Source organism: Alligator mississippiensis, chromosome 2, assembly GCF_030867095.1.
Source record: "Alligator mississippiensis isolate rAllMis1 chromosome 2, rAllMis1, whole genome shotgun sequence".
NCBI lineage: Eukaryota > Metazoa > Chordata > Crocodylia > Alligatoridae > Alligator > Alligator mississippiensis.
The window spans coordinates 277,598,841-277,623,347 of record NC_081825.1 but is presented as its reverse complement, the minus strand read 5'-3'; the positions used below and the strand labels follow the sequence as shown (position 1 = coordinate 277,623,347).

At 44.6% G+C, this 24,507-nt stretch overlaps 1 pseudogene; it reads left to right on the top strand.

Annotated features, from left to right (window-relative positions):
* The first annotated feature begins 860 nt into the window (after positions 1-860).
* LOC102567762 (alpha-1-antitrypsin-like) lies at positions 861-22,612 on the top strand (annotated as a pseudogene).
* The last annotated feature ends 1,895 nt before the right edge of the window (positions 22,613-24,507 follow it).

Sequence of the window (24,507 nt, the reverse complement as noted above, 5' to 3'; positions counted from 1 at the left end):
CAAGATGTTTTTATTAGTCCAGAAACTTTGGAAACAGCTTAATCGATGTAGCTGTGTTGCTATACAAAGACAAGATGTAGTTCACACAGACTTTCTTATTTAGCTAATGATACTAATAAATAGTCAGCTGCAGCATGTAGGCATGAGTGAATTAATCCAAAGACCAACTAAATGGCTCCTGACACAGTTGCTCACTATAGAACTGTTTCTTTATGCTACCTCTTTTCAGATGCAGGCAGAACACCTTTCATTATGATGAGCAGTTGGCAAACTCCCATAATGTTTTCTGACTTATATTCAGGGCCTAGAAATCTGCTTAACACTTTGTAAAGGGCATTTGCCAGTTTCAGTGTTGCCTGGCTACAAAATGACTTGTGTAGTTTTGTGTTAAGCTTGTTCCAAAAAATATGCAGCAGTGCCACAACAGACCAAGACATAAGTGACATATACTTTATGGTGTTGGTTGATATGACTATTTACAGCTCTAATCAATAAACCAATTGATCTGTGCTGCATTAGTCTTCAAGCCTTAGGTATAAATTAGGGATTTCAAAAAACAAACAAACCCTGTTCATCATTAGATGAATAATCGTAGTGACCTGACAAGTTCCTTTTCTCTGACTCCTGAAAGAGAGATTCCTTGACTCTGATAATTTAATAAGCTGACTAAGTACTGACCCCACCATTTTTTTTCATAAGTGTCAGAGATATATTTGAGAACTTAAAACTGAGGAAAATGAACCTCTTTACTGCCTCAAATATAGAGAAGGTGAACAACAGGAACCTCCTGCCACTGAAAACTAATCATGAATCTAATAAATGTCACGTAACAATGGGAAAGGACCACCAGCGATCATTACACTACTCTCTAGATACGACTACTTTGCTGTCTTCACAGAATAGTTCCAAAGAAAGAGGAAACCCACCATCTGTGTTTGTTAATTATTACACTTCATGCTGTTATCCACTGCCATCACCAACCTAACCACCACAATGATGATCAGAAAGGTACTGAGACCCAAGACCCTTCTCCCCCAGTTGAAGACCATGAAAGTAAGGCCATGCCCTATCACAAGATAGCCCCTAGCAATGCTGACTTTGCATTCAGATTCTATAGGCAAGCTGCATCAGAGGCAGCTGGCCAGAACATTTTCTTCTCACCTGTGAGCATCTCCACTGCCTTTGCGATGCTGGCCCTTGGGGCTAGATCAACCACACTGGCTCAGATTCTGGAAGGTCTCGCCTTTCACCTGACCGAGCTTGAGGAGTAGGACATCTGTGATAGTTTTCATCATCTCATCCACATGCTGACCCATCCTGACAGCAAGAATCAGTTGAGTATGGGAAATGCGGTCTTTGTTGATGAGTGTCTGAAACAAATCCAGAAGTTTTTGGATGACATCAAAAGCTGTATGAAGCAGAAAGCTCTTCTAGTAACTTCCAGAATTCCTCAGAAGCTGACAGATCAATGATTACGAGAGGAAAACCCATGGCAAAATTGTTCAATTAGTCAAGGGCCTTGATTCAAAGACTGTAATGGTTCTTGTCAACTATATTTTCTTTAAAGGTAAGACAGTCTGTATAGGTGGCACTTATTACTTTCATCATGCAACTGTGTTCTGCAATGTAACATACACAAATATTTTGAAGAAGGATCACTGTCAGGGTTAGCTGGCATATGAGATTAACTGTAATGAAAAAGATCATATTGGGAATGTCTTTTTAGGAAGATTACACATAACATTTGCAACATTGATCAGTACACCATCAATCAAACAAAAATGTGATTATATATAAAATATTGTGAATATATAAGAACAGTGAAAAGGCAAAGAGCAAATCATCATGTTGGCCTTTGGATGATGAAGCTTGTGGAGAAAATAAACCTCGTCCACAATTAAAATCAGGGGGGGGAGGGGGGTGAACTCTGAGATTACATTTACATTCTTTTATTTACTTTTACCATTTTATTTAATTTCAGTTGAATCATTAAAATGCTAGAGAAACTACTTTTGAAGAGCTTCTTCCTTCCCCATGCAGCATGATGGAGGACTACATTTCCTATGTCCACATTCAACCAGAGCTCCAGAACAAAAGCTGAGCTGACACTTAGAAATAGCTATGACTTGAGGGCATGAGGGTGTAGTTCTTTGATTTCAGGGAATTTTGATCAATCCCTAGATGTTGGCATGTTCTTGCAAACTAACTTTTCTCAATGCTATAACACTAAACACACACACACACAAACACACACACACACACACACAATTATGAAAAGAAGCTTGTGACATTAATTACTTGTAGATTATCAGAGGGCTGCAATTTTGTGAAAAATTTCCTTTAATAGTAGAATCAAACTTCAACCAAAAAACTCTAATTTCCTTAAATGGTAAATTTAAAAGAAACTACCAGAATTATTTCATTTCATTTGCATTGTTTTCATGACTTGAAACAGTCCATGCAAAGTCTCAGTATAGAGATGCTCATGACACTCCTGAAGGGATGTGGTGAACATGCTAAGTAACAAATTCCATTATGAAAAGAGGATTTGAGTACTAATCAGTAGGGTTGTGCAAAGCTTCAGTTGCTGATTTGATTTGGAGGAGATCTGGCCCAATTCAGCAGCTGAATGTCTGAATCTGAATCGAATCAGGATACCCATTAATCTCTCTGAATTGAATTGGAAGCCTCCAATTTGATTCAGAGAGATTCAGAGAGATTCAACCATTTGGCCACAGACACAGCTTTATGCATTTTTTCTATGTACCTCAAGGTACCAAGCGCGATTCATGAATGCTGAAATGCTGGGACAGATGGAGAATCCCACAGAAGTGCGGGGGGTAGGGTCCATGCACTTGGTGGTGGACCCAGAGGTGGGTGGACCAATAGTACTTCCGGTCCAGTTCCGGGTAAGCCGCAGAGTGCGCTAGGAACAGCCCCGCCACCCCATGGCTCAGTGACTGGTGGTTCCTGGGTCTGGAGGGGCACCCGGGGTCTGATCGCTGAGCCTGGGGAGGTGCGGGGTGCAGACCTGGAACTGGACCAGAAGTTCACCGCCAAGCATGCACTCCATGGGACACTCCATCTGCCCCCACCATCTCAGTATTCACAAGCCGTGCCTGGTACCTAAAGATACATAGAAAAAATATATAAAGTTGTGCCTATGTCTAATGTTATTGTGTACTGAAACAAGGTACACACAAGATGAAGAAGATTAAAATGATATTTTTCAAAGGAATGGTGCATTCAGCATAATCAATCATATGTGATCCACGCATTAAAAATGATCTGATCCAGGAAGTTTTTCTAGAACAGGCTTATGAAATCATTAGGCTTTGTAAAATAAGAATCCACACTGTTAGAGACTCTAGAATTTCCCCTTGAAATTAATAGTAACTACAAGTGGTCAGCACATCTAAAATCTGGCTACCTATAGTTGATGCCTAAATATTGATGGGGGGGAATAGCTTTATGTGGCAGGTTTTGAAAAGAAAAATATTCTGCAATATATTTATGGTACAAATAAAATAAACTTAGCTGAAATATTTTTGAGCAGCTAGGTCTAAATCTCTCAGCAAACTTGTGTAATCATGTGCACATCTGTGACATGGTAGTAAAAAACGGAGCCTGGTCATTTTTGTTTATATATTGATATCTCTACTTTTGAAGAATTTGTGCCTTGCCCATGCAATCTAATTGGGAGCTATATGCTCCTTTCTCTTATTCACCAGAAGTCCCAAACAGAAAGCAAATAGAACATCAGGAATATTGCAGATGAGTTGCCATTGAGAAGGAGACTTCTCTTGAGCATTAGAAGCATGATTCATTAATTTTAATGGTGTTTGGATCAAGCCTTAAATACTGGAATGTTCTTCTACGTTAAATTTTCCTTGGTGAAGCAACATTATCAAAAAAGGCACAATCTGATGTAGCGCTTCCTTTACAAAGAATAGACAAGTTGGGTGCCTATACATATGCATCAAGGCTGCTCCGACATGCTGTAATTACAGTGTGATGGAGCATACTCAATTAATTGAGTCTACTGGATGATGGTAATTACCATGCTCCAGCAGACTCCAGCATCCTGTGTATCAGCGTCCGCAAACTAAAAAATGGTGGTGGGGGTGCTTTAACTCAAGCTTACTTGATGAGCTTGAGTTAAAGTGCCTCCACCGCCATTTTTCAGTGCAGGGCTGCTGATACACATGACACTCCAGGCGCTTTAATTACAGTGGCTCCTGGAGCCAATCTAATTAAAATGCCCCCACCCCCTCTTGGAGCAAGTCTTCAGTAATCAAGTGACTTTTATTTTTTTTTAAATCAGAATGAAAATCTCAAGATTATTTAATTCCTTTTATACAGCTGTTGTCTTGACTTCAAACAATCCATAAAATGTTCAGCCCAGAGATGGCTATTACATTATTGAAACAAAATAGCAAACAGGATAGGAAACAAATCCCATTAGGAAAATAAGGGTTGAGTACGCATTAGTTTCCAAATGTGGCATTATTATACTTGAATCATTCTGGATTATAATAATACAGTCTCTTTCACAAAATAAAACATTACATTTTTTCTTTTGATCATCAGCCAACTGGGAAAGACCTTTTAATATTTGACTGACATGGGAAGATGACTTTTTGGTGGATGACAACACTACAATTAAAGTGAATGTGATGACCCAAGATGGTTGGTATATAATTCACAATGATAAGAAGCTGTCTTGTAAAGTGGTACAAATTCCTTACAGTGGAGATGTTGTAGCACTATTTATCCTGCCTGATCAAGCAAAAATGAAGCAGGTGGCAGCTGCTTTTTTAAAAGAAACAGTTTCTAAATGGGAAGCAGCATGAAAAGAAATGTAATTGTTAGCTTCTGCTTTGATCATCTATTGTTTATAAAGGAATCCACATTTGGGAGAAAGTTATTATTAATTATACCATAAAAATATTGTAATATAGCCCTCTGTAATACTGGGATAGATAGGGACAGTTTAGTTTCTCCTTCCCATGTGGTAAGAGCATGCATATGAGCAGTTGCCAGAGAACAGATGGGAAATGGTGAAGTCATTTCCCATAATCACCCTGATAAATTATGGCCATAGCCACACCATTTCTGAGAGGGGTCTTCTAATTGATTTTGAGTTCTAATATTGACCCTGACAAAATACCTACTTGAAAACGGAGGCAATGATATTTATCTACTTCATGAAGACAGTAAGATGGAAGTCACAGATACTTGTAAAGCTTTTCTGACTTGGATGGGTTGCGTCTTTTTCTGTCACACAACTGAAGTAGGTATGATTCTTGTCTCATAGAAATTTTACACTGATGCCACTCCCTTTATATCAGTGGAGTAATTCCTGACTTCCCTGGGTCTTTGTGAGATATTACAAGGGGAATAAATAACACAACAGTCCCTTACAGTATAACAGAAGGTAGAACAGGGTGATAACCTTAGAGACTAAGTCGGGGCAGGCAATTATTTTGGGTGGAGAGACATTTACTGAGTTTTGGCAAGCTGTTGAGGGCCTCATTTGTAGTAATCATGGTGCATGATTCCCTCCTGAAGGGGACAGAAGGCCCAATCTATTACCCCATCCCCGTAGCCCATGAGGTTTGCTGCCTTCCTGGGGCTCATGTCTGTGATGTGACTGAGAGGATCCCCAAACTCATCCAGCCCTCCAACCACCATCCCATGCTACTTATCCATGTGGGCATGAATAACATGGATTGGAGCAATCCCGGTGGGGTCATGTGTGATTACAGAGCTCTGGGGGCTGGGCTCATGAGTCTGGGGGCTCAGGTAGTTTTTTTCCCTCAATCCTCCTTGTCACAGGCCCCAGAGGGATAGGTGCATTGGCGGGGTGAACAGAAGACTCCAGTGATGGTGCCATCATGAGGGGTTTGGTTTCTTTGACCACACTCCACACTTCAGTGAGAGAGGTTGCAGACTGTTGGGAAGGGATGGCCTCCACCTCACCTGGAAAGGGAAGAAGCTATTCTCAGCCAGAATGGCTGGCCTACTCAACAGGGCTTTAAACTAAGATTACTGGGGGACAGGGGGCTAATCAACAGTTATAGCCCAGGTCATGCTAATCACAGCAGTAACAGCATAGGTAGCCCAAGGGAATCCTCTCTGACAAGAGCCCAAGGAAAGGTTACGTCCCATCACATAAAGAAGCCTAGGGCTTCCCATGGCAGACTCAACTGCCTGTACACAAATGCTAGGAGCTTGGGTAACAAACAAGAGGATCTGACCCTTTTCCTGACCAATAATGATTACAACCTCGTAAGGATAACAGAGACCTGGTGGGATTCCTCCTATGACTGGTCAGTCGGCATAGAAGGCTATACCCTCTACAGGACAGATCGTGTTGGGAAGAGGGGTGGAGGTTTAGCTCTCTATGTCAAGGAGCAGTACACTTCCCTTCAAACTGAATTAATTAACCATGGAAGGCATCTTGAGACCCTCTGAGTTAAAATGTGGGGGGAACATGGGGAAGGGGATATATTCGTAGGAGTCTACTACACATCTCCTAACAAAGAAAAATTGAATCTCGAATTCAGTAGAGAACTGGCTGAGGCTGCACATTCCCAACATATGATCACCATGGGAGACTTCAACCTCCCTGACATCTTGTGGGATGACAACATGGCCAGGTCTGACTGGTTGCGTAACTTCCTTGCCTGCAATGATGACCTGTACCTAACGCAAGAGGTCTATGGGCCAACTAGGGGAGAGGCACTGATGGATCTGGTTCTGGCCAAAGGGGATGATCTGGTCAGTGATCTGGTTCTGGCCAAAGGGGATGATCTGGTCAGTGATCTGAGGATCAAGGGCAATCTTGGTGACAGCAACCATGATCTGATTACTTTCTCTTTCCAACGCACAGTGGGCAAATCCCTCAGTAAAACAGAAATCCTCAACTTTGGGAAGGCTGACTTCCACAAACTCAGGAGACTGGTCAGTCAGGCACTAAGGGACCATGATCCCCTAGGAAGGGGAGTCCATGAGGAATGGTTGTTCCTCAAGAACTCAATCCTCAAAGCACAAGGGAAGTCCATCCCATCCCACAGGAAATGCAGTCAGATGGCAGGGAATCTGCCTTCTCTCAACAGGGAACTTCTGGGTCAATTTTCTTTGTTTCATTGCTATTAAGTGTGATAGACTGAAAATAATACATTCCCCATGGAACAGAAATAATGTTATGGGAGGAAAGAAGGATTTCCTCAAGTGCATCTCAGCACAGAAGGGATTGAGTAGATGAATTAGGAAAAGATTCATTTCTTCCATAGATGTTTGCTCTTTAATCCATCTTGTTGTTCAAAATGGAGAAAATACAGAAGTCACAATCACTTGTTTAGAAAATGTAGAGGCTGAGCATATTACCAGGGAATAGGTTGTTATACTTTTCTCTTCATTGTCCTAGAGCTGTTCCAAACAGGCTATTTTCAGGACAATGGTACAAGTGGCCTAAATTATGTGGCTGGCCAAGGGGAAGGGAGACACAATCTCAGCATCAAAAAACCCTGCATCCCACCCTCAGCACCTCCAGGACCACCAGGCTTCTCAGTGCCCTGCTCTGAAGGGAATTTGCGCTAAGATATCTTCCTTACTATAAAGGGGATCTCTGGCAGGGCCCTCCCAAGTCAGCTTTGTGTCTCTCAGGAAAGGTCCAGCTGAAACGATTTTGTTTAGAGACACTTGGTTGGGGCTGGATTTGCTGCCAAAAGATTCACATAAATTAAGCAAATCCTGAGCAGTCACAAGATCTTTTTCAGGCCTCACTTTCTTGTGGATATGCTTTGGCATTGTCTGACTGCAGTACTTACCCATCACTTTGTGTTGTATTCAACTGTATTTAGCAGTCTGAGCAGAGCCAGCAGGAACTTCCAATTGTGAACAACAATAGGGCTTGTGATCAGCCCCTTGTAGGGACAGTGCTAAGACTGCTACCCCTTGACTGTCAGAAGGTCTCTTCCTGAGTTCCTGCACATAACGGAAGAGTTGTCTGCAGTCTCATTAATACCTGAAGTGGAAAGCTCAGAGTGCTGGAAAACCCAGTGACACAGGTAAAACAGAAATAGAAGATACAGAGCCTGTGAAACTTAAATGAACTCTCCCTCCCTCCACAAGTCCTTGTTATTTCAGAGGAATGCTAAATATGCCTAGCAAAGGTTCAAACAGCAAGCTAAGCATCTGTATATGAAAGGCATAGGGGCAGGTAAGTTAAAGGAAAAGGAAAAGATTGCTTTGCTCTCAATAGCTGCAAGCAATAAAGCGCTGGGTATCTATAATATTAACCAAGCAGAGAAGGAGGTGGGGGGAAGAAAGGAAAGCCTTACAGAAATTATGAAAATTTTGGAAGATCACTGTGTTCCTACTATAAATGGTATGTATCAGAGATACAAGTTCGGGATGCAAACACAAATGAAGGGGGGAAGCAATGGAAGAGTTTGTCACAGACCGGAATCTAAACAGTCAGTCCCATGAACACAGAACACTCAAAGACTATCTCATTAAAGACCAGGTAGTCCTGGGGGATTATAATAAAAAAGTCCATGAGTGATTACTGAGACAGAAGAACTTGACACTGCACAGGGTAATGTGCGTATGCCAAGCTGTAGAAATAGCAGAACCACAAGCAGAACTTAACAGAAGGTACAGAAGGAATTATTGTAAACCCTATCACTGAACTAGCAAAAGAAAAGTCCAAAAAAATTAAGCACAGTCACATAGGAATTAAACAACATCAGCGATGCAACAGCCAGCACATTCATAGAAAGTATGCATTATTTGGGCATATATGTAAACACTGTAATAAACTGAACCACTATGCTAAACTGTGCAGAGACATTAGGAAAGTATATAAAGTAACTGCAGAAAGGGACTCGGCTGAGGAAGAAGTGTGGTTTTTAAGCACACCTCAAGAAGCAGCCTAAAAGTTTAAAATACTAGCTAATTAAAGTCAAGATAAATAGCATTTATGTTACCAACAGCAGATACTGGGGAACAAGTAAATGTAACAACAGGAACTGAAATACAGATGTAAGGAGCACATGAAAATGAAAGTCTAAAGTGTCTTCAAAAGATTAGAATGGAGAAGGCATATACAGAGAAACCATCTCAATGTCTGGAGAGTGTAAACCCTGACAACAGAAAAAAATTCTGGTGCTAGAGAGGAAAGCATCCAGATGAGGGCTTGTACATATCTGAGATACTTGGTCTTATTAAGAAGAGGCTGTGTCTTCCAAAGAACTTGAAAGACAGAATTAAATGCATTAATAGCATCACATAAAGATGTATTTACAGAAAATCAGTGCCTTCTGATAACATGCGAGATTCAGGTAAGAGAAGATGCAGAACATGGAGTTTCGTGCAGGCTTTTGTTATTATACAACAAATCCTGGTCTAACCAGACAGTAGTCTTTCCACTCCATTGAGGTCAGTCTCAGTATAGTCTCCTTGGCATTGGGCTTTTCTCCATCTCTTCACTGAACTCTGTCACTGCCCTCTCAGGCCTCTTCCATTTCTCTGCTGGCAGGATTTATTGGTGGTGTTCTCTGCCTCTTTGTCATTCCTCTCAATTCCTTCCAGGTGGGGGATTCCCCACAGCTGGTGCCACTTAATGATGTCATCCTGCTGCCATTCTGCCTTCCATTTCAGGCAGTGGTGGCTCTCTGTCCTTAAGTAACAGGGTTCACCAGCACCCTGTTACAGTGCCATACAGGTGAAATAGGATTAGACCAATAAACATTTCTCAAAACATGGCCTACATCAGTGGTTCTCAACCTTTTTTGTACAAGGAGCCATTTGTAAACATCAATGGCCAGTCCCAACATAGGGTCCCTCACTCCTGAGTCACTGATCCCCCAGCCCCAGATCCCTGCTTCCAGTGTGTGGGGCAGAGGGAGATATGTATGTGTGTGTGTGTGGGGGGGGGGGGGGGGGAGAGAATAGGGGGCCCCAAGCAGTTCCCCACAAGCTGGAACTCTGCTAACTTGCAAGGGAAAAGCCACAGTTTCCCATGTTTTTCTCCTTCAAAGAAGAATCCATTTTTAAAATTTGTTCATGATAGTTTCATATATTCTTGTGACCCACTTCTGGGTTGTGACCCACAGGTTGAGAAATGCTGCTCTACATGATCTACATTCAGCTATACACTCTTCATCTGTTGCTCTCCTTTCCTTTTCTGACATCCACTGCTCTCCAGAAATCCCCTTCCCTTTCCTTAAGTCTCCAGTTTGGTGGAGACTTATGAACTTGAGCAGATACCAAGACAGGGTGGACGAGAAACAAGACAGTTGCAAGGAAGCCTAAGGAAGAAACATTTCAACATACATCAGTAGCAATAAAAGTTAACATCTCAAACAAGAATATTGATGCTCATAGTCTATAACGAAAGCAATACAGTTTTCACAAGTGCATTCTGTAGATCTAATCATTGCCCTGTTGTTCTTTTAACAGAATAATTCAAAAACAAAATAAAGCCACATTTATTAGTGTTTGTTACGTCTGCACTTTGTGTCCATTGTCACCAAGTGCCTCAGTACGCAAAAGACCAGGACAGTCAGAAAGAAATAAGTTCCCCACAGCAGCAATCCCAAGCTGCAAAACATGGCCTGTCACAAGATAGCCCCAAGCAATGCTGACTTTGCATTCAGATTCTACAGGCAGGCTGCATCACAGGAAGACGGCAAGAATGTTTGCTTCTCTCCTGTGAGCATCTCCACTGCCTTTGCAATGCTCATGCTAGGTGCAAAAACACCACACTGAAGCAAATTCTGGAAGCCTTCACTTTTAACCTGGCAAAGATTCAAAAGAGATCCATGATGGTTTTCAGCATCTTTTCCACATGTTAAACCAACCAGACAGTGGGGTCTGTTAGGGTGACAATAATTTGGATTTCAGGAAGCACTGGATTTGCAGCTGAAGGCTTTTTTCTGTGTCTCAGCAGAGCTGCTGGTCACAAGGCAGGATTACATATTAAGATTAACCATGCAAATGCTTAGGCAAGCAGTTTTATAAACTAAGTCGTAGTGTTAAAGTCCATTGAGTAAGAAGAACAAGATACAGCCCATCAGCTAACATCAGGAAATAAAGCAGAAGCAAGACCTTGGAGCTGAAGAAAGAGTCAACAAGAACCAGGAAGAACCAGTGATTGACCGAGAGTACCTGAGTTCATGGCCTTGCATATGTGTTCCTAGCAAAGAGGCATGAAAATGAATGAAATGCGTAGGCAATTCTATGTTAATGAAGTAAACAGTAAACCGAGGCAGAGCTTGAAACGGGAGGAGAAATGGGTGGAACAGGAGGAGGGATGAAGGCAGGAGAATATTAATATGCATGAACCAAGGTGTATAAAATGTGAAAAAACTAATGTTCAGGGTTGCTCCCTGTGTTCATAGACTGGGTGTCTGTGAGGGAGCTCTCCTGAAGCTGTCTCCATTCTGAATAAAGCTGTTGTGAGCAATGCGTGCTTGTGTTTGCTCCCTGTCTGCTCTGGCTAATGAGTACTAGGAACCATGAGCAATTGGACCAACGTCTCCCTAGTCATTGGACGCCGCATGGAGTCGGGGTCTAACAGGGTCCAGCTGAGCATGGGATATGCCCTGTTTATAACAGATGGGCTGAACCTACACCCAAGGTTTTTGAAAGATGTCAAAAACTTTTATGAGTCTGAAGCTTTTCTGAGTAACTTCCAGCATCCTCCAGAGGCTGAGAAACAGATCAATAATTACACAGAGAAGAAAACTGAGGGGAATATTGGCAACCTAGTAAAGGATATCAGTTCAGATGTTTTAATGGTTCTGGTCAACTATATTTTCTTTAAAGGTAAATTGTGTTACAGAGGTGCATACCTTCTACACATAGAAGGTAGGAATATAGGAGTATGATCTTAAAAAGAGCCTCTCTCTAATGAAGCTTCATGCTAAACCATTTTAACACCAATAAGAGTGCTGAACCTAAAAATACTTTCTTCTTTACGCTAAATCTTTCACTATATTACTTGTAGTCAGTATTTATATATCTAAGCATGTAGCATTAGACACTTACCTGAGAAACATGGCTTCATCAGGAACACTAACACTTCATATTAGTATGAAATTAATTGGAACCAAAGGTGCAGGTCATCTTAATTTTACTGTATAAGTAGGGAGCTAAAAAGGATAAAGACAGCCACAATTCCACACATAAGCATCCATGCAGCTACTGAATGTATGCCAGAGCCTCCAAACTAGCAAAGAAGGCGCATGGCTCCAGACCCATCCATACATCAGTTCCAATAGTTGAGTGCAGGAGGCATTCCCCAAGGAGGCAGGCAATCCAGGTTTAAGAGAGCTCACCCCAAAAGGGCTTAATCCTACAGCACTCTCTGACCAGATCATAGCTTATCCACTATAGCCCTTGGAACTTAAACATTGGGCCTTGCCTTTAATTGCATGAAGTGAGCAGAAAGCCATGGAAACATTTCTGCTCCACTGGTCCAAGGTCCAGATAAAAATATCCTTCAAATGAGAAAATCCGTGTTTTTCCACAGCAAATGGAAAACCTATATTCCTGCTCATTAAAGCTATTAACACTTGATTCAACATGTCAATGCATCAGAAATGCTGCACAAGACAAATATGTGATGACTGAAATGAACTAGTGCTTGACTTCAGACTCCAACCAGGCATGTTACATTTAAATTGGTCTGATAAAACATTAATAATTCATTTCCCACTGCATTCCATCATATTCTATCTGTTTTTGTCATAAGCCCATTGGAAAAGTCCTTTCAAGAAGGAGATAACCAAGGAAGATAAGTTTTTTGTGGATAGCAAAACATCTGTCAAAGTAAAAATGATGAATAAAAAAAGTGTGTATGCTGTTTACCATGATGAAACCCTATTTTATTCAGTAGTTGAAATGTCCTACAAAGGAAATGTGGGTGCATTATTTATTCTGCCAGACGAAGGAAAAATGAAGGTAGAAGATGCTCTGTTGATTGAAACTGTGCATAAATGGGAACAAGCACTAGAGCAAAGGTAGACCTTTAACTGGTGTTATGGTCATATCCATTTTACTTAAATATAGGCTAAAACCCCACACTAAGTTATTCTCCGCGATAAATTAAACAGACCTTTCATTTGTTTTCCAAAACCAGCTAATTGGTCATATGTAGTTAATGAAAAATACAGCTGGTAGGAGTGTAACTTTTTAGTGCCTCCAGTACAGCAGCTAATACAAAAATATTTCCCTATTATATCTGGACAATAAGAGATCAAAATTATCAATACTTTGTAACTTCAGTGAAACCGATGTATAAAAATTAGGGGTATGAGAAGCTTCCATCGCCAATTCGATTCGGAGAAGATTTGGCCCTATTAGGAGGCCAAATGACCGAATCCGAATTGAATTGTGAGACAAAATCCCTCTCCAAATTGATTTGGGAAAGATTCAGAAAAAAATTTGGTGATTCGGCAATTCAGAAGCAGTCTTGCAGGGAAACAGAAACTGAGAAGATGGAGGGAGAGTGGTGGGGGAAAGACTGACATTTGTAGTTGGCCAGTGACTGATCTTTCCCTGAGTCCCCTTCCAATCACAGTGCTCTGTGGGAGGGAGATGTAGAAACAGCATATAAGCCTCTGTCTGTAGCCTTTCTGTCCCTTTTGTGAGCTGTTTCTGCCTGAGCAACAGAGTCTGAAAGGTACTACTGGACTGGCTTGGCTTCCTAGTCAGTCTCCTGCTAATCTCTCTTCTTGGAAAGGATTGGATACAGCTTACTAATTACCATTGCCTAGAATCTCTCTACTTACCCCTATCAAATCCATTTCTTTCAACTTATTCTTCCCCAAAAAACCTTTTATTTGTTCTTGTTATTTTTGTCCCCCATACCTTTTAAAAAGCAAGCTGTGTTTTGCCTGACTGACAGTGTGAGATCCATCACTGTACAGGAAAGCACATACATTACACAAACACACATATAGTAAACAAAGAAGAAGACATATTACAGTTACACACACATACAGTAAACAGAGAAGAAGAGATATTATAGTTAGATGTCATAATCCAATGATTCTTAGTGCCTCGGCACATTGGAATTTTCCCGCCACATGGAGCTTTCTTTGCATGGTGGATTTCTCAGCTGCAGAGAGAAATCCCCGGTGCAAAAGAGTTCCCGCCACACGTATGCAAATTAGTGTCCCACTATTGGTCAATTCTAAATTATTCCTACGTGGCAGCTAGCAATTGGCTCGCTAGCCATATAAAAGGTTAGAGCAGTTTCTGCCCAAGTTGGAGGACTCCACAACCATCTCGTGGGGAACTCTGAGTGCGCTGTGGAGCCTAGCAAACTCCGCGTGCGTCTTGGAGGAGGACATAGGGGCCTGATCAGCTCTTAGCCATTCCCCGTCATAGTGGAAAATTTGACGTACCCCCGTGTGAAGCGCTCATGGAGTCGTGCATCGACGACTCATCTCGGTTCGGTTCGGTTCGGAAGAGATCTCACTTGTGTTTGTCTGTGTGCAACTGCAACTCAAGCAAGTTTCCTTCCTGCACTGTGACCATCGGCAGTGTAAGTAAAGCTTTCATTGTAAAACCAATACGCTTCCGTGCCTAACTCTACTCCATCGTGGAAAAACCCCACCTGACGGTCCGGGCTACTGGCCATAGCCTCAGACCGCCCTCGGTCCCGACATTAGACACACATATAGTAAAAAGAGAAGAAAAGATATTAGTTATACACACATAAAATAAACAGAGAGAAGAGACATTACAGTTGCACACACACATTTTCCAGCACAGCAAACATTACGAAGCATGCTGGAAAGTCAGGTGCCAAGTTTTCTGGCAGGGGAGAGAGAGGGGCTAGAGGGGGTAGGGGGAGAGCTGCAAGATCTGCAGGTAGCTCTGCACTTCACATAGATGAATCCCTCTTTCCTGGCAGCCATGAGTCTTCTGCTGCCAGTGGGAGCAAGGAGGTGGGAGCAGTACCTGTCTCTGCACCTGCACCAACTTCCTTCACACCAGAAATAGCCATCAGCACCAGCATGACAGTTGATGCTCCACCCCAATTTCATCTCCCAGTGTGAGCCTCCCAGTGCCAGAGGAGAAGCTGGATCTGGAAGCAGGGGACCTGAGCACCCTAGCAAAAGAAATTGGGGGGAATGGGATGGAGGGTGAGATCTAAGTTTGTGCTCCACACTCCTCAAAGTTCCCCTAGAGCCAGGTGTCCTTCTCTAGAAGGCATCTTGGAGGAGGTTGTGGGGGCAGGTGGCTTAGCTTCCCCTGTTGTTGTGCCTCTGCCTGCTGAGGAGTGGGATAAGGCAGGATCCCAACCCTCAACCCACAAGCAGTGAGGGAGGCGGTGTAGTGTAGCATGGGATTATTTTGAGGTGTCAGATGATCCCAAGTATGCTATCTGCCAGCACTGCCAAAGGCAGATCAGTCAGGGCAAGGAGGTGAAACACTTCACCACCACAGCAATGCAGCTGCATCTCAGGAGGCATCACACACTTGCCCTTCTTCCTGCTCAGCCTGGCACCAATGCAAGCGTGCCCAAAGGGAAGTCTCCCATTCACTCCAAAGCCCCTGTCCCCATGAAGCAGAGACAGGCCACGCTGGAGCAGTGAGTGAAAGCCGCAGACAAAGGGGGTGCAATGCAAGGGCGAGCTAGGTCACCCAGCGCATTGGGAAGATGCTTGCTCTGGATGGCCAGCCCTTCTCCTTTGTTGAGCATCCAGGGTTCAGACAGTCCATGGTGCTAGTGGCCCCATGCTACCAAGTACCACCCTTAGCAGGATGGTGGTGTCCTCCCTGTATGAGGTATGCAGGGAGTACTTGAGGGAGAAGCTGTGCAAGGCAGGTCCACTGGTAGCTCTGCACTTCACCGCAGAAATCAGAAGCAGCTAGGGTGGAGATCATGCCTACCTCTCCTTCAGAGGGCACTGGTGCAATCAATCAGGCTGTTGGTGGGCTCTCCTTCAAGCAGAGGTGATGAATGAGTCCCATACAGCAATTGAGCTCATGGTGGCCACGAACTGCATGGTGCAGGGGTGGCTCATTGGGCAGGGTGAGCTCACCCATGGGATCATGGTCACTGACAATAGGGCCAATATGGTTAAGGCAATGCGTGATGCCAACTTTGTTAGCATCTGCTGTGGGGCACACAAGTTCCACCTCATGGTCAGGGACACCTTGGAGGGGGACAGGGCTGCTGGTGATGGCACCATCACTACCACCCAGCTGAGTTCAAAACGCAGGAAGGTGGCGGGCTACTTCCACCACAGCATCAAGAGGAGCAAGATGCTGTGGGAGAAACAGGCAGAGCTGAACGTCCCACAGCACAAAATCATGCAGGATGTGGAAACTCAGTGGAACTTCCTATACCCGATGCTGGAAAGGCTGGTGGAGCAACAAAAGGCCACCCATGAGATGGCCTTGCTCAGGGAGATTGAGATCAGCAGTCCCCTTAATAAAGTGGAGTGGGATACCATCTCCCAGATCTTGGTGGTCCTCAAGCCCTTCCTCAAGGCCACTGAGACCTTCAGCACTGGCAATGCCCTCCTTAGCCAGGTGATCCCCACGGTCCACATGCTGGCAGGCATATGCAACCTGAGAGTGAAGGGGAATATGTGCAGCACCAAAACCCTCGATCACTGGACAGAGGTGCTGGTGAACAGAGTCAGGGAGGCAGAAGTGCAGAGGTGAGGGGACATGGAAGAGGGGGATCCACTTTCCTGTGCCAACACTCTCAGCACCAGCCAGTCTCCTCCACACCAGCCACTGCCAATGTGGGCCAACGGCATGGCTTCAATGTTGGGGTCCAGAGGCACCACACCCCTCCCTTGAGACGGTAGTGCTGAGGCTTCAGTGGCTACCTATCTCACCAAGAATGTGGAGTTGCTGAATGGCAACCCCTTGGTCTATTAGGCAATCCACAGCCAGATGTGGCAGGATCTGGCCATAGTTGCCCAGGAACACCTGTCCTGTCCACCAACCAGTGTTCCAAGCAAGGGGGCTTTCAGCATTGCAGGGGATGTTGTGACACCCTGCCGCACCTCCCTGGATCCAGGTTTGGTGGAGCAGCTGGTGTTCCTGAAGGTGAACCTCCCACTGCTGCAGCTCTCCAAGCTCCACTTGCAGACAGAGTGAGTGCCACCCTCCTCACTCCATCTGCAACCATTTCCATTTTTTAAAAACGATTTAATGCCCTCCTCTCAGAGCTGGTGGTGGCAGTCACTGCATTACCAGCCAGTAGGGAAAGAATATCTTCCTGCTGAGTTCCCATGCCAGGATGAACTTGGAGGTATGGGTTGGGGATATGGGGAAAGAGAAGGCCCTAGGTTCTGGGCATGACCTAAAATTGTACCCTGCCAGGGTCAGGAGAACTGGTGCGACTGCAGCACCCGAGAAATGCCAGGACCATAAGCCTCCCTGATGAAAGGGGGATAGGAAGAGCCTTATAACCTCCAGCCACCACACACACAGTCCTGGCTAGGGAAAGCCCAGACCCATAAGCTCTTTGAGAGGCCTGAGGCTTGCTGGTTGCAGTGGAGTTGTTAGGCTCCAGGTGAGCTTAGCTGCCTGGGATGCCATTTGCGAGGCATGGGCCGCAGTGTTAGGGGAGGTATGGAGCTGCGGAATGGATGCATGTCACCCCTAGACACCAGGGGCCCAAATGAGCAGCCTCTCACCTAGGAAACATCTGAATCCATTTTCCATTAAGGTGTGGCAGAAAAAACAGGGACGGGCAGTTGGCCCAGAAACAGGTGGGTGGGCCAAGATCTCACCCACATTGAGAAGGCCCCCTGCTCTTCCCGGATGGAATGAATAGTGAAGAGGCTAGAGGCTGGCATGCAATGCGGGCAAGAAAGACAGTCAGTGAAAATGTAAATTGAGCTGTTAGGGGGTGAGGGACAGGCTGGGGTGGTGGGGAGGGGAACGTAGCAGGTAAAAGTGGAAAGGTATCTGGGGAGCCAGTTGTTGGGCATGTTACAATGTGTCATAAATCCAATGTCTTTATTGAGTCCATGAGTTTCTGTATCTAGGAGGTTGATGAAGTGAAGTTCAGAGGGCCATCTTTGAAAAGTGCTTTGTAAATTCCCTTTGAGGATCAGGTCTGAGATATTCAAGACAGAGTAGTTTTCTTGTGAGAAATGTGCCCCCACAGGTAGTTCTTCTGTGCTCCCTGTTGCAGGCTGTGGACCCGAGAGGGAACACTGTGTGGAAGAAGTAAACAGACGCCTCTGACAGTAGTGCTACCTCAAGGCCATTGGTTTCTTCAACCATAGTATGCACTTCAGGGAGAGAGGACTCCTGGGACATGACAGCATCCACCTCATATGGAGAAGTAAGTACCCTGTTCTCAGCCAGGATGGCTGATCTACTGGACAAGGCTTTAAACTGACTTTGCTGGGGGATGCTCCAAGGGGATCATGCCTGAGGACTGGTACACAGAAAAGCTCCCACATGGAGGACAGTAAGATAACTGTTTTTGAAAATACTAACATTTTGAAAATGCTAATGTTTGCCCACAGTGTCTCAGGAAATCAAGGGTGTCAGTTGGGGGGCCTCAGCTGCCTGTACACCAATGCCAGGAGCATGGGGAACAAGCAGGAGAGCTAGCTCTCCTCCTCTTTACTGGGCAATATGACCTGGTAGGGATCATGGAGACCTGGTGGGACTGCTCACATGATTGGAGCATAGCCGTACAAGGCTACACCCTGCACAGAAGGGACTGAGCAGGAAGAAAAGGCAAAAGGGTAGTTCTCTATTTGAGTGAGCAGTACACCTAGACTTCCAAAAGGCACCTCTCTGGAGGCTGACACTGGCTCCAAAGATAAGGAACTTGAAACCCTCTGGATCAAGCTTTGTGGGCGGCAAGGTGAGAGACCTAACTGTAGGCACCACCAGCCCTACAGGCCACCAAACCAAGGGGAGGAGCTTGATCTGGAGTTCCCTCGAGAACCGAGAGGCCACATGTGCAAGGGACTTGGTTGTCATAGGCAACTTCAATTACCTGGACATAGATTGGGAGGAACACTTGGCTAGGTCAGGTCAGTCATGTAGCTTCTTAACTCTAATCGAAGAGCTCTTTCTGACCCAAGAAGTACAAGAGCCAACCAGAAGTACTGCTCTCTTAAACTTGGTCTTGGCCAAAGAAGATGATCTGGTTTGTGTGGTTTCAACATTGAGGGTAGCCTGGGTGACAATGACCATGAGCTCATCAGGTTCACTGTCCACCACAAGGCTGACAAATCAACTAGCAGGATTGAAGTCTGGGACTTAAAAAATGCTGACTTCAACAGGCTCAGGGCAGAGGAGGAGATGTGGAACCAGGGATGGAAGGAAAATGGGGTGCACAAAGAGTGGTTGTTGTTCATGGACACGATCCCCAAAGCACAAAAGAAAACCATTCCCATGAAGAGGAAAGGTAGCAGAAGGGCTGGCAAGCCCTCCCAGCTCAATAGGGACATTGCAGTCCTCTTGAAAAAGAAAAAAAAGGCATACACAAAATGGAAGCTAGGGTTAGTCCTCAAGGAGGACTATACAACAGTGGTCCACACTTGTAGGGAAATGTTTAGGAAAGCTAAGGTGGCAACTAAGTTAAAGTTAGCCAAGGGGGTCAAGGACAATATGAAGTCCTTCTTTAGGTATGTAGGGAGCAGAAAGAAAACAAACGGAAGCATGGGGCCCCTGATTAACACCTCGGGACAGCTGGTAAAGGACACTCAAGAAGAAACAGAACTCCTGAATGCCCACTTTGCTTCGGTATTTCACTGGACCAAGGGGAAAGACAAGTGAGATAAGAATCACAGGGAGCAAGGTGGAAATGATCGCCTTCCCACTGGGGATGCTGAGCTGGTACAAAACCAGCTAGAATAGGTAGACATTTGTAAATCAGCAGGACCAGATGGACGTCACCCAAGAGTGCTGATGGAGCTGGCTGAGGTCATTGTGGAACCCCTAGCAAAACTCTTTCAGAAATTGTGACACGCAGGGGAGATCCCTGAGGATTGAAAGAGGGCCAACATTGCGCCCATCTTCAAGAAGGGGAAGAGGGGGGACCCAGGCAACCATGAATGACTGGTGCCTCCTGAATGTGGGGGAGCACCCGCAGAAGTTGCCAATGGCAGTGGCCCTGTCAGAGGGGTCACTATCCCTACTGACAGCATCAGTGTCAGCTGTCAGGGGGGCATGTGCACCCCTGTGCATCCCCTACCAGTTGCCTATGTGGGCAACTATAGGTCAATCTTCCTAACCTCCATCCCAGAGAAAATCCTGGAAAAACTCATTAAAAAATCTATGTGTGATACGCTCATTGAGAGTAAGATTCTTAATGACCCCAGCATGGCTTTGTCACAGGTAAGTCTTGTCTTACCAATCTCATCTCCTTTTACAAACAGGTCTCTCACCACCTGGACATTACATACCTAGAGAAGGTTAACATTATATACCTAGACTTCCAAAAGGCTTTTGACCTAGTATCCCACAATGTCCTTGTGGAAAAATTGGAAGATTGCGGGCTTAACTGCTTAACAGTTCAGTGGGTGGAAAAATGGCTGCATGGCAGGACCCAGAGACTTCTCATGAACAGATCTGTGTCATCCTGGTGAGAAGTGGCCAGTGGTATCCCTCAGGGGTCTGTGCTTGGACTGGTACTTTTCAACATCTTTATCATTGATTTGGATGTGGGGGTGAAAAACTCACTGGCCAAATTTGCGGATGACACCAAATTATGGGGGAGCATGGTCGTGCCAGAAGATAGGTTGCAGATACAAGCAGACCTGGACAGGCTGGAGAGCTTGGCGGACCAGAACCAGATGAAGTTCAACACTCAGAAATGGAAGGTGCTCCATCTGGAAGCAAACAATCCCCAACATATCGACAGGCTCGGTGGTGACAATTTGACTTTCACCACAGGCAAAAGGGACCTAGGGGTAGTGATCAACCATCGCATGAACATGAGCCAGCAGTGTGATGCTGTGGCCAATAGGGCAAACAGCACGTTGGCATGCATTAACCGTTACATCTCATGCAAAACTAAGGAAGTGATACTCCCACTGTACTCCACACTGGTGAGACTGCAGCTGGAGTACTGCATCCACAGATGGAGTACTGAGTTCTGGGCACCACACTTAAACAAAAACTTGAGAGGGTCCAAAGAAGAGCCAGCTGTATGATCAGGGACTTGCAAGACAAGCCATATGAGGAGAGGCTGAGGGACTTGGGCCTCTTCAGCCTACAGAAAAGAAGACTGAGAGAGGACTTGGTAGTGGCTTACTGCTAAATCAGGGGAGTACATCAAGAACTTGGTGAACAGCTGTTCACCAGGGCACTTCTGGGGAAGACCAGGAGCAATGGATACAAACTTCTGGAAGGCTCATTTCCAGGAAAAAATCCTTCACAATCAGGGTGTCCAGACTGTGGAATAAACTCCATCCAGTGGTAGTGCAGTCACCTACCCAGGAAATCTTCAAAAGGAGACTGGACAGTCACCTCACTGGAGTCACTTGATTCCAGTTGTCTTTTCCTGCCTAGTGCAGGGGGATGCGGCCCAATGATCTACAAGGTCCCTTCCAACTCCTAACAACCTATGAATCTGTGAATCTAGACCACTCTAGTGACTGGCTAATTCACAGAAGAGATCTATGGCTCTATGGGCAGATTTTGAAAAAGGGATGTAGGTGATGTGGTGCATCATAACATATAACACAACACACATTTCTCTCCAGTTAAAATGAAACTAGAAACTTTACTAATAGCTAAGGTCCTGAGCTGTATTATTCAGTTTAAGATTGAAGCAAAAAAGTATTGGAATGTGCATTTATTTGGTATATCATTTATTATGTATAAAACAAAAAATAGGTAAAAAATCAAAAGTTGTTGTTTCCTCAGTCCTGTTATCATTGGAACTAACTGTATATCTTTTTCAGATTTGTAGAACAAAATTAAGTCTTCTTAAACATCTTGACAGTGCGTTCAATGCTTCACTGAAAATTATTTCCATACCTAAGCTGATATTCACCTGAATAAATGTTTCCACACCTGGCCCAATATTTTAGCTAGGTTAAAAAAGTCTTCAGTAGGAGCTACATAAAGAGGAGCAGCTAACAAACAGCAAAATTACAAAGGAAAGTATAGTTTGAACTATTGTTTGTGATGGTGAGACATTACAGAATCAGGCAGTTTTCTTTGTGGTGTGAGGCTACCAGAAATCTGAATTATGCAGCTCAGCTCAGCCTGACCCCACTACATATGAAGAAGAAGAGCTCACCTTGAGTTAGGAGAATGCTGGAAGCACAGGGCAGAATTAATGTTTTGTAGTATTGATTCCGTCCTCGCTCTGCTCACTCTTTAAGAGTGCATTTCTTATGATTCATTTGCTATGAATCTTTGCTTCATTTCCTTGTACGCTCTTCACAAGGCTGTGGTGGATGTTGATGAGAAAGGCACTGAGGCTGCAGCAGCAACCACTCATGAATTCATAGTAGGTTGTCGTTTCTATTATGTTCATCCTCCTATCATCAAAGTCAACAAGCCTTTTCTAATTGTAATTGTTCAGAGAAATACCCACAGCATCCTCTTCATGTGCAAAATTGTGGACCCCACTGCTGCATAAATCAAAATGCTTCTTCAGTTAAGCATTAAAGAGGACTTGTTCAGTAAACAGACTCTTTTACCCTAATTAAATTATTATTAACATGCATTCCCAAAGAAATAAAGGAGGAATTCAGAATATCCTGGTATTTGTGTAAATTCAGATTATGTTATAAGGCGTTTCAGGCAGCCTAGACAGACAGCAGGGTTAGCTGGTGCTTGGAACAGTGGGTGAAGTTGCAGGTCACAAGATATGTTTCTGCAAACCTCCCTCGTTTACCCTCTGATTAATTGTATTTTATAAACAAAGAAATGTGACAATGAGGTAGGGATTTTTAAGAGAACACATAAAATAAAAGTTTGGAAAAGCCCATAGCAAAAGGCAGGAATGTAGAATAATGAATTATCCTTGGTGACTCACTCATTAGTCTCTCGTTCTTCCAATCCCTCCAGTACCAATCTAGCCTTCTCCCCTCCCCCAATGACCTCCTCCAAAAACAAACCCCACCCATTAACTGACTAGTTAATTCTATTTTTTTTTGTAACGGGGATCCTGCTTTTCTCCATGTAAAAATTGCAAATTCTCTGATTAAAAAAACTAAAATCTGTGTTTTTCCACAATTGAAATGAAACACCACTGTATATATGGTTATCAGTTGAACACAATGTCTTATTGATATACTTACTATTTTAAAGCAATTTGGAAGCCTACCAGTGTCTCAATCAATATAATAAAATAAAATCTAAATACCTATGAATTCTGGCATTTGACTTTGGATTTTTTATAATGGAAAGTCAAGAGCTCTCCCTGTCCCCTTCAGTCACCAGGATGCAGATCCAGCTGTGGCTGTCTCCTCCCACCGCTTTGTGGTGCTGAGCAGTTCTGATATGCTGGTCCCCTGCCCATACCATTGCCCCTCACCCCCAGCCACAGCCCCGCAGCCTCCCTCCCCACAAGGAGGCTGCCATGGCCAAAGCAGGGAGCAGAGTGTGGAGCCCAGCTCCCCCTCCACCATGGGCAGCAGCACTCCCTGCCCTGATGCCCTCCCCCAAAGGAGGCTCCACAGCTTGGTGGACAGGACCCAGTGTGGCAGGGCAGAGCATGGCAGGTAGACTCGGTACCACTGCCAGGAGCCTTGCAGGACTATAGTGACGCATTCCTGCCTGCCTGGCAGCAGTGGGGGGCACAACTCAATGCTGCCATCCTCTCTACTGGCAAGTGGGCAGGGGGCACCTTGCCATGGAGGCTTGAGGTTTGTGGTGGTGACACCGAGCCTCCCTGCCCTGCCCAAGGAGAGGGAACAGGGCAGGGGGTCCCAAGTCTTCAGTGGGCAGCCCACATCCACCCCCACCCTGAGCACAAATCTGGAGGCAAGTGCCTCCTTGTACCTTCCTTGATTCCTGAAAAACCCAAAGAGCCCAAAGTCTCTTTCCTGTGCTGGTTCCAGACAGACATGGGTCTCATATTAGGGAACAAGAAGAAAAAGAAGCTGTGTTCAGATACTTCTCCCTCTTGGACTAGGGCATCAGCTGCACTCTTGTCTCTCACCAGGATACAGGGACTGACAAAAAGCAGCTAGGAGCAGCACAGGAGACTGCCTTGAGCTGACACCATGGAGAACAGAGGTGCAGCCCAGAAAACAGGATCCAGTGAGAGCACCCCTGCCTACTACCCGAGTAGAGGCTGATCCAGCTGGGGGATAGCGTAAAGCCTCCAAATCCTGCATGTTCCACAGGTGCAAGAGATCAGCCCACCTGCAGAATGGATCCATCTACAGGGAACAAATTATGAAGGGGAAATAAAGTGAAAATGGTAGTGGCTAGCTAGTTTATGAGCCATGACATTATCTTGCTAAGACTTAGCAAAACCTTGGCCCAACAAGGCCTAAGCAATTGGCATACCTCCCTCTCCCTTCA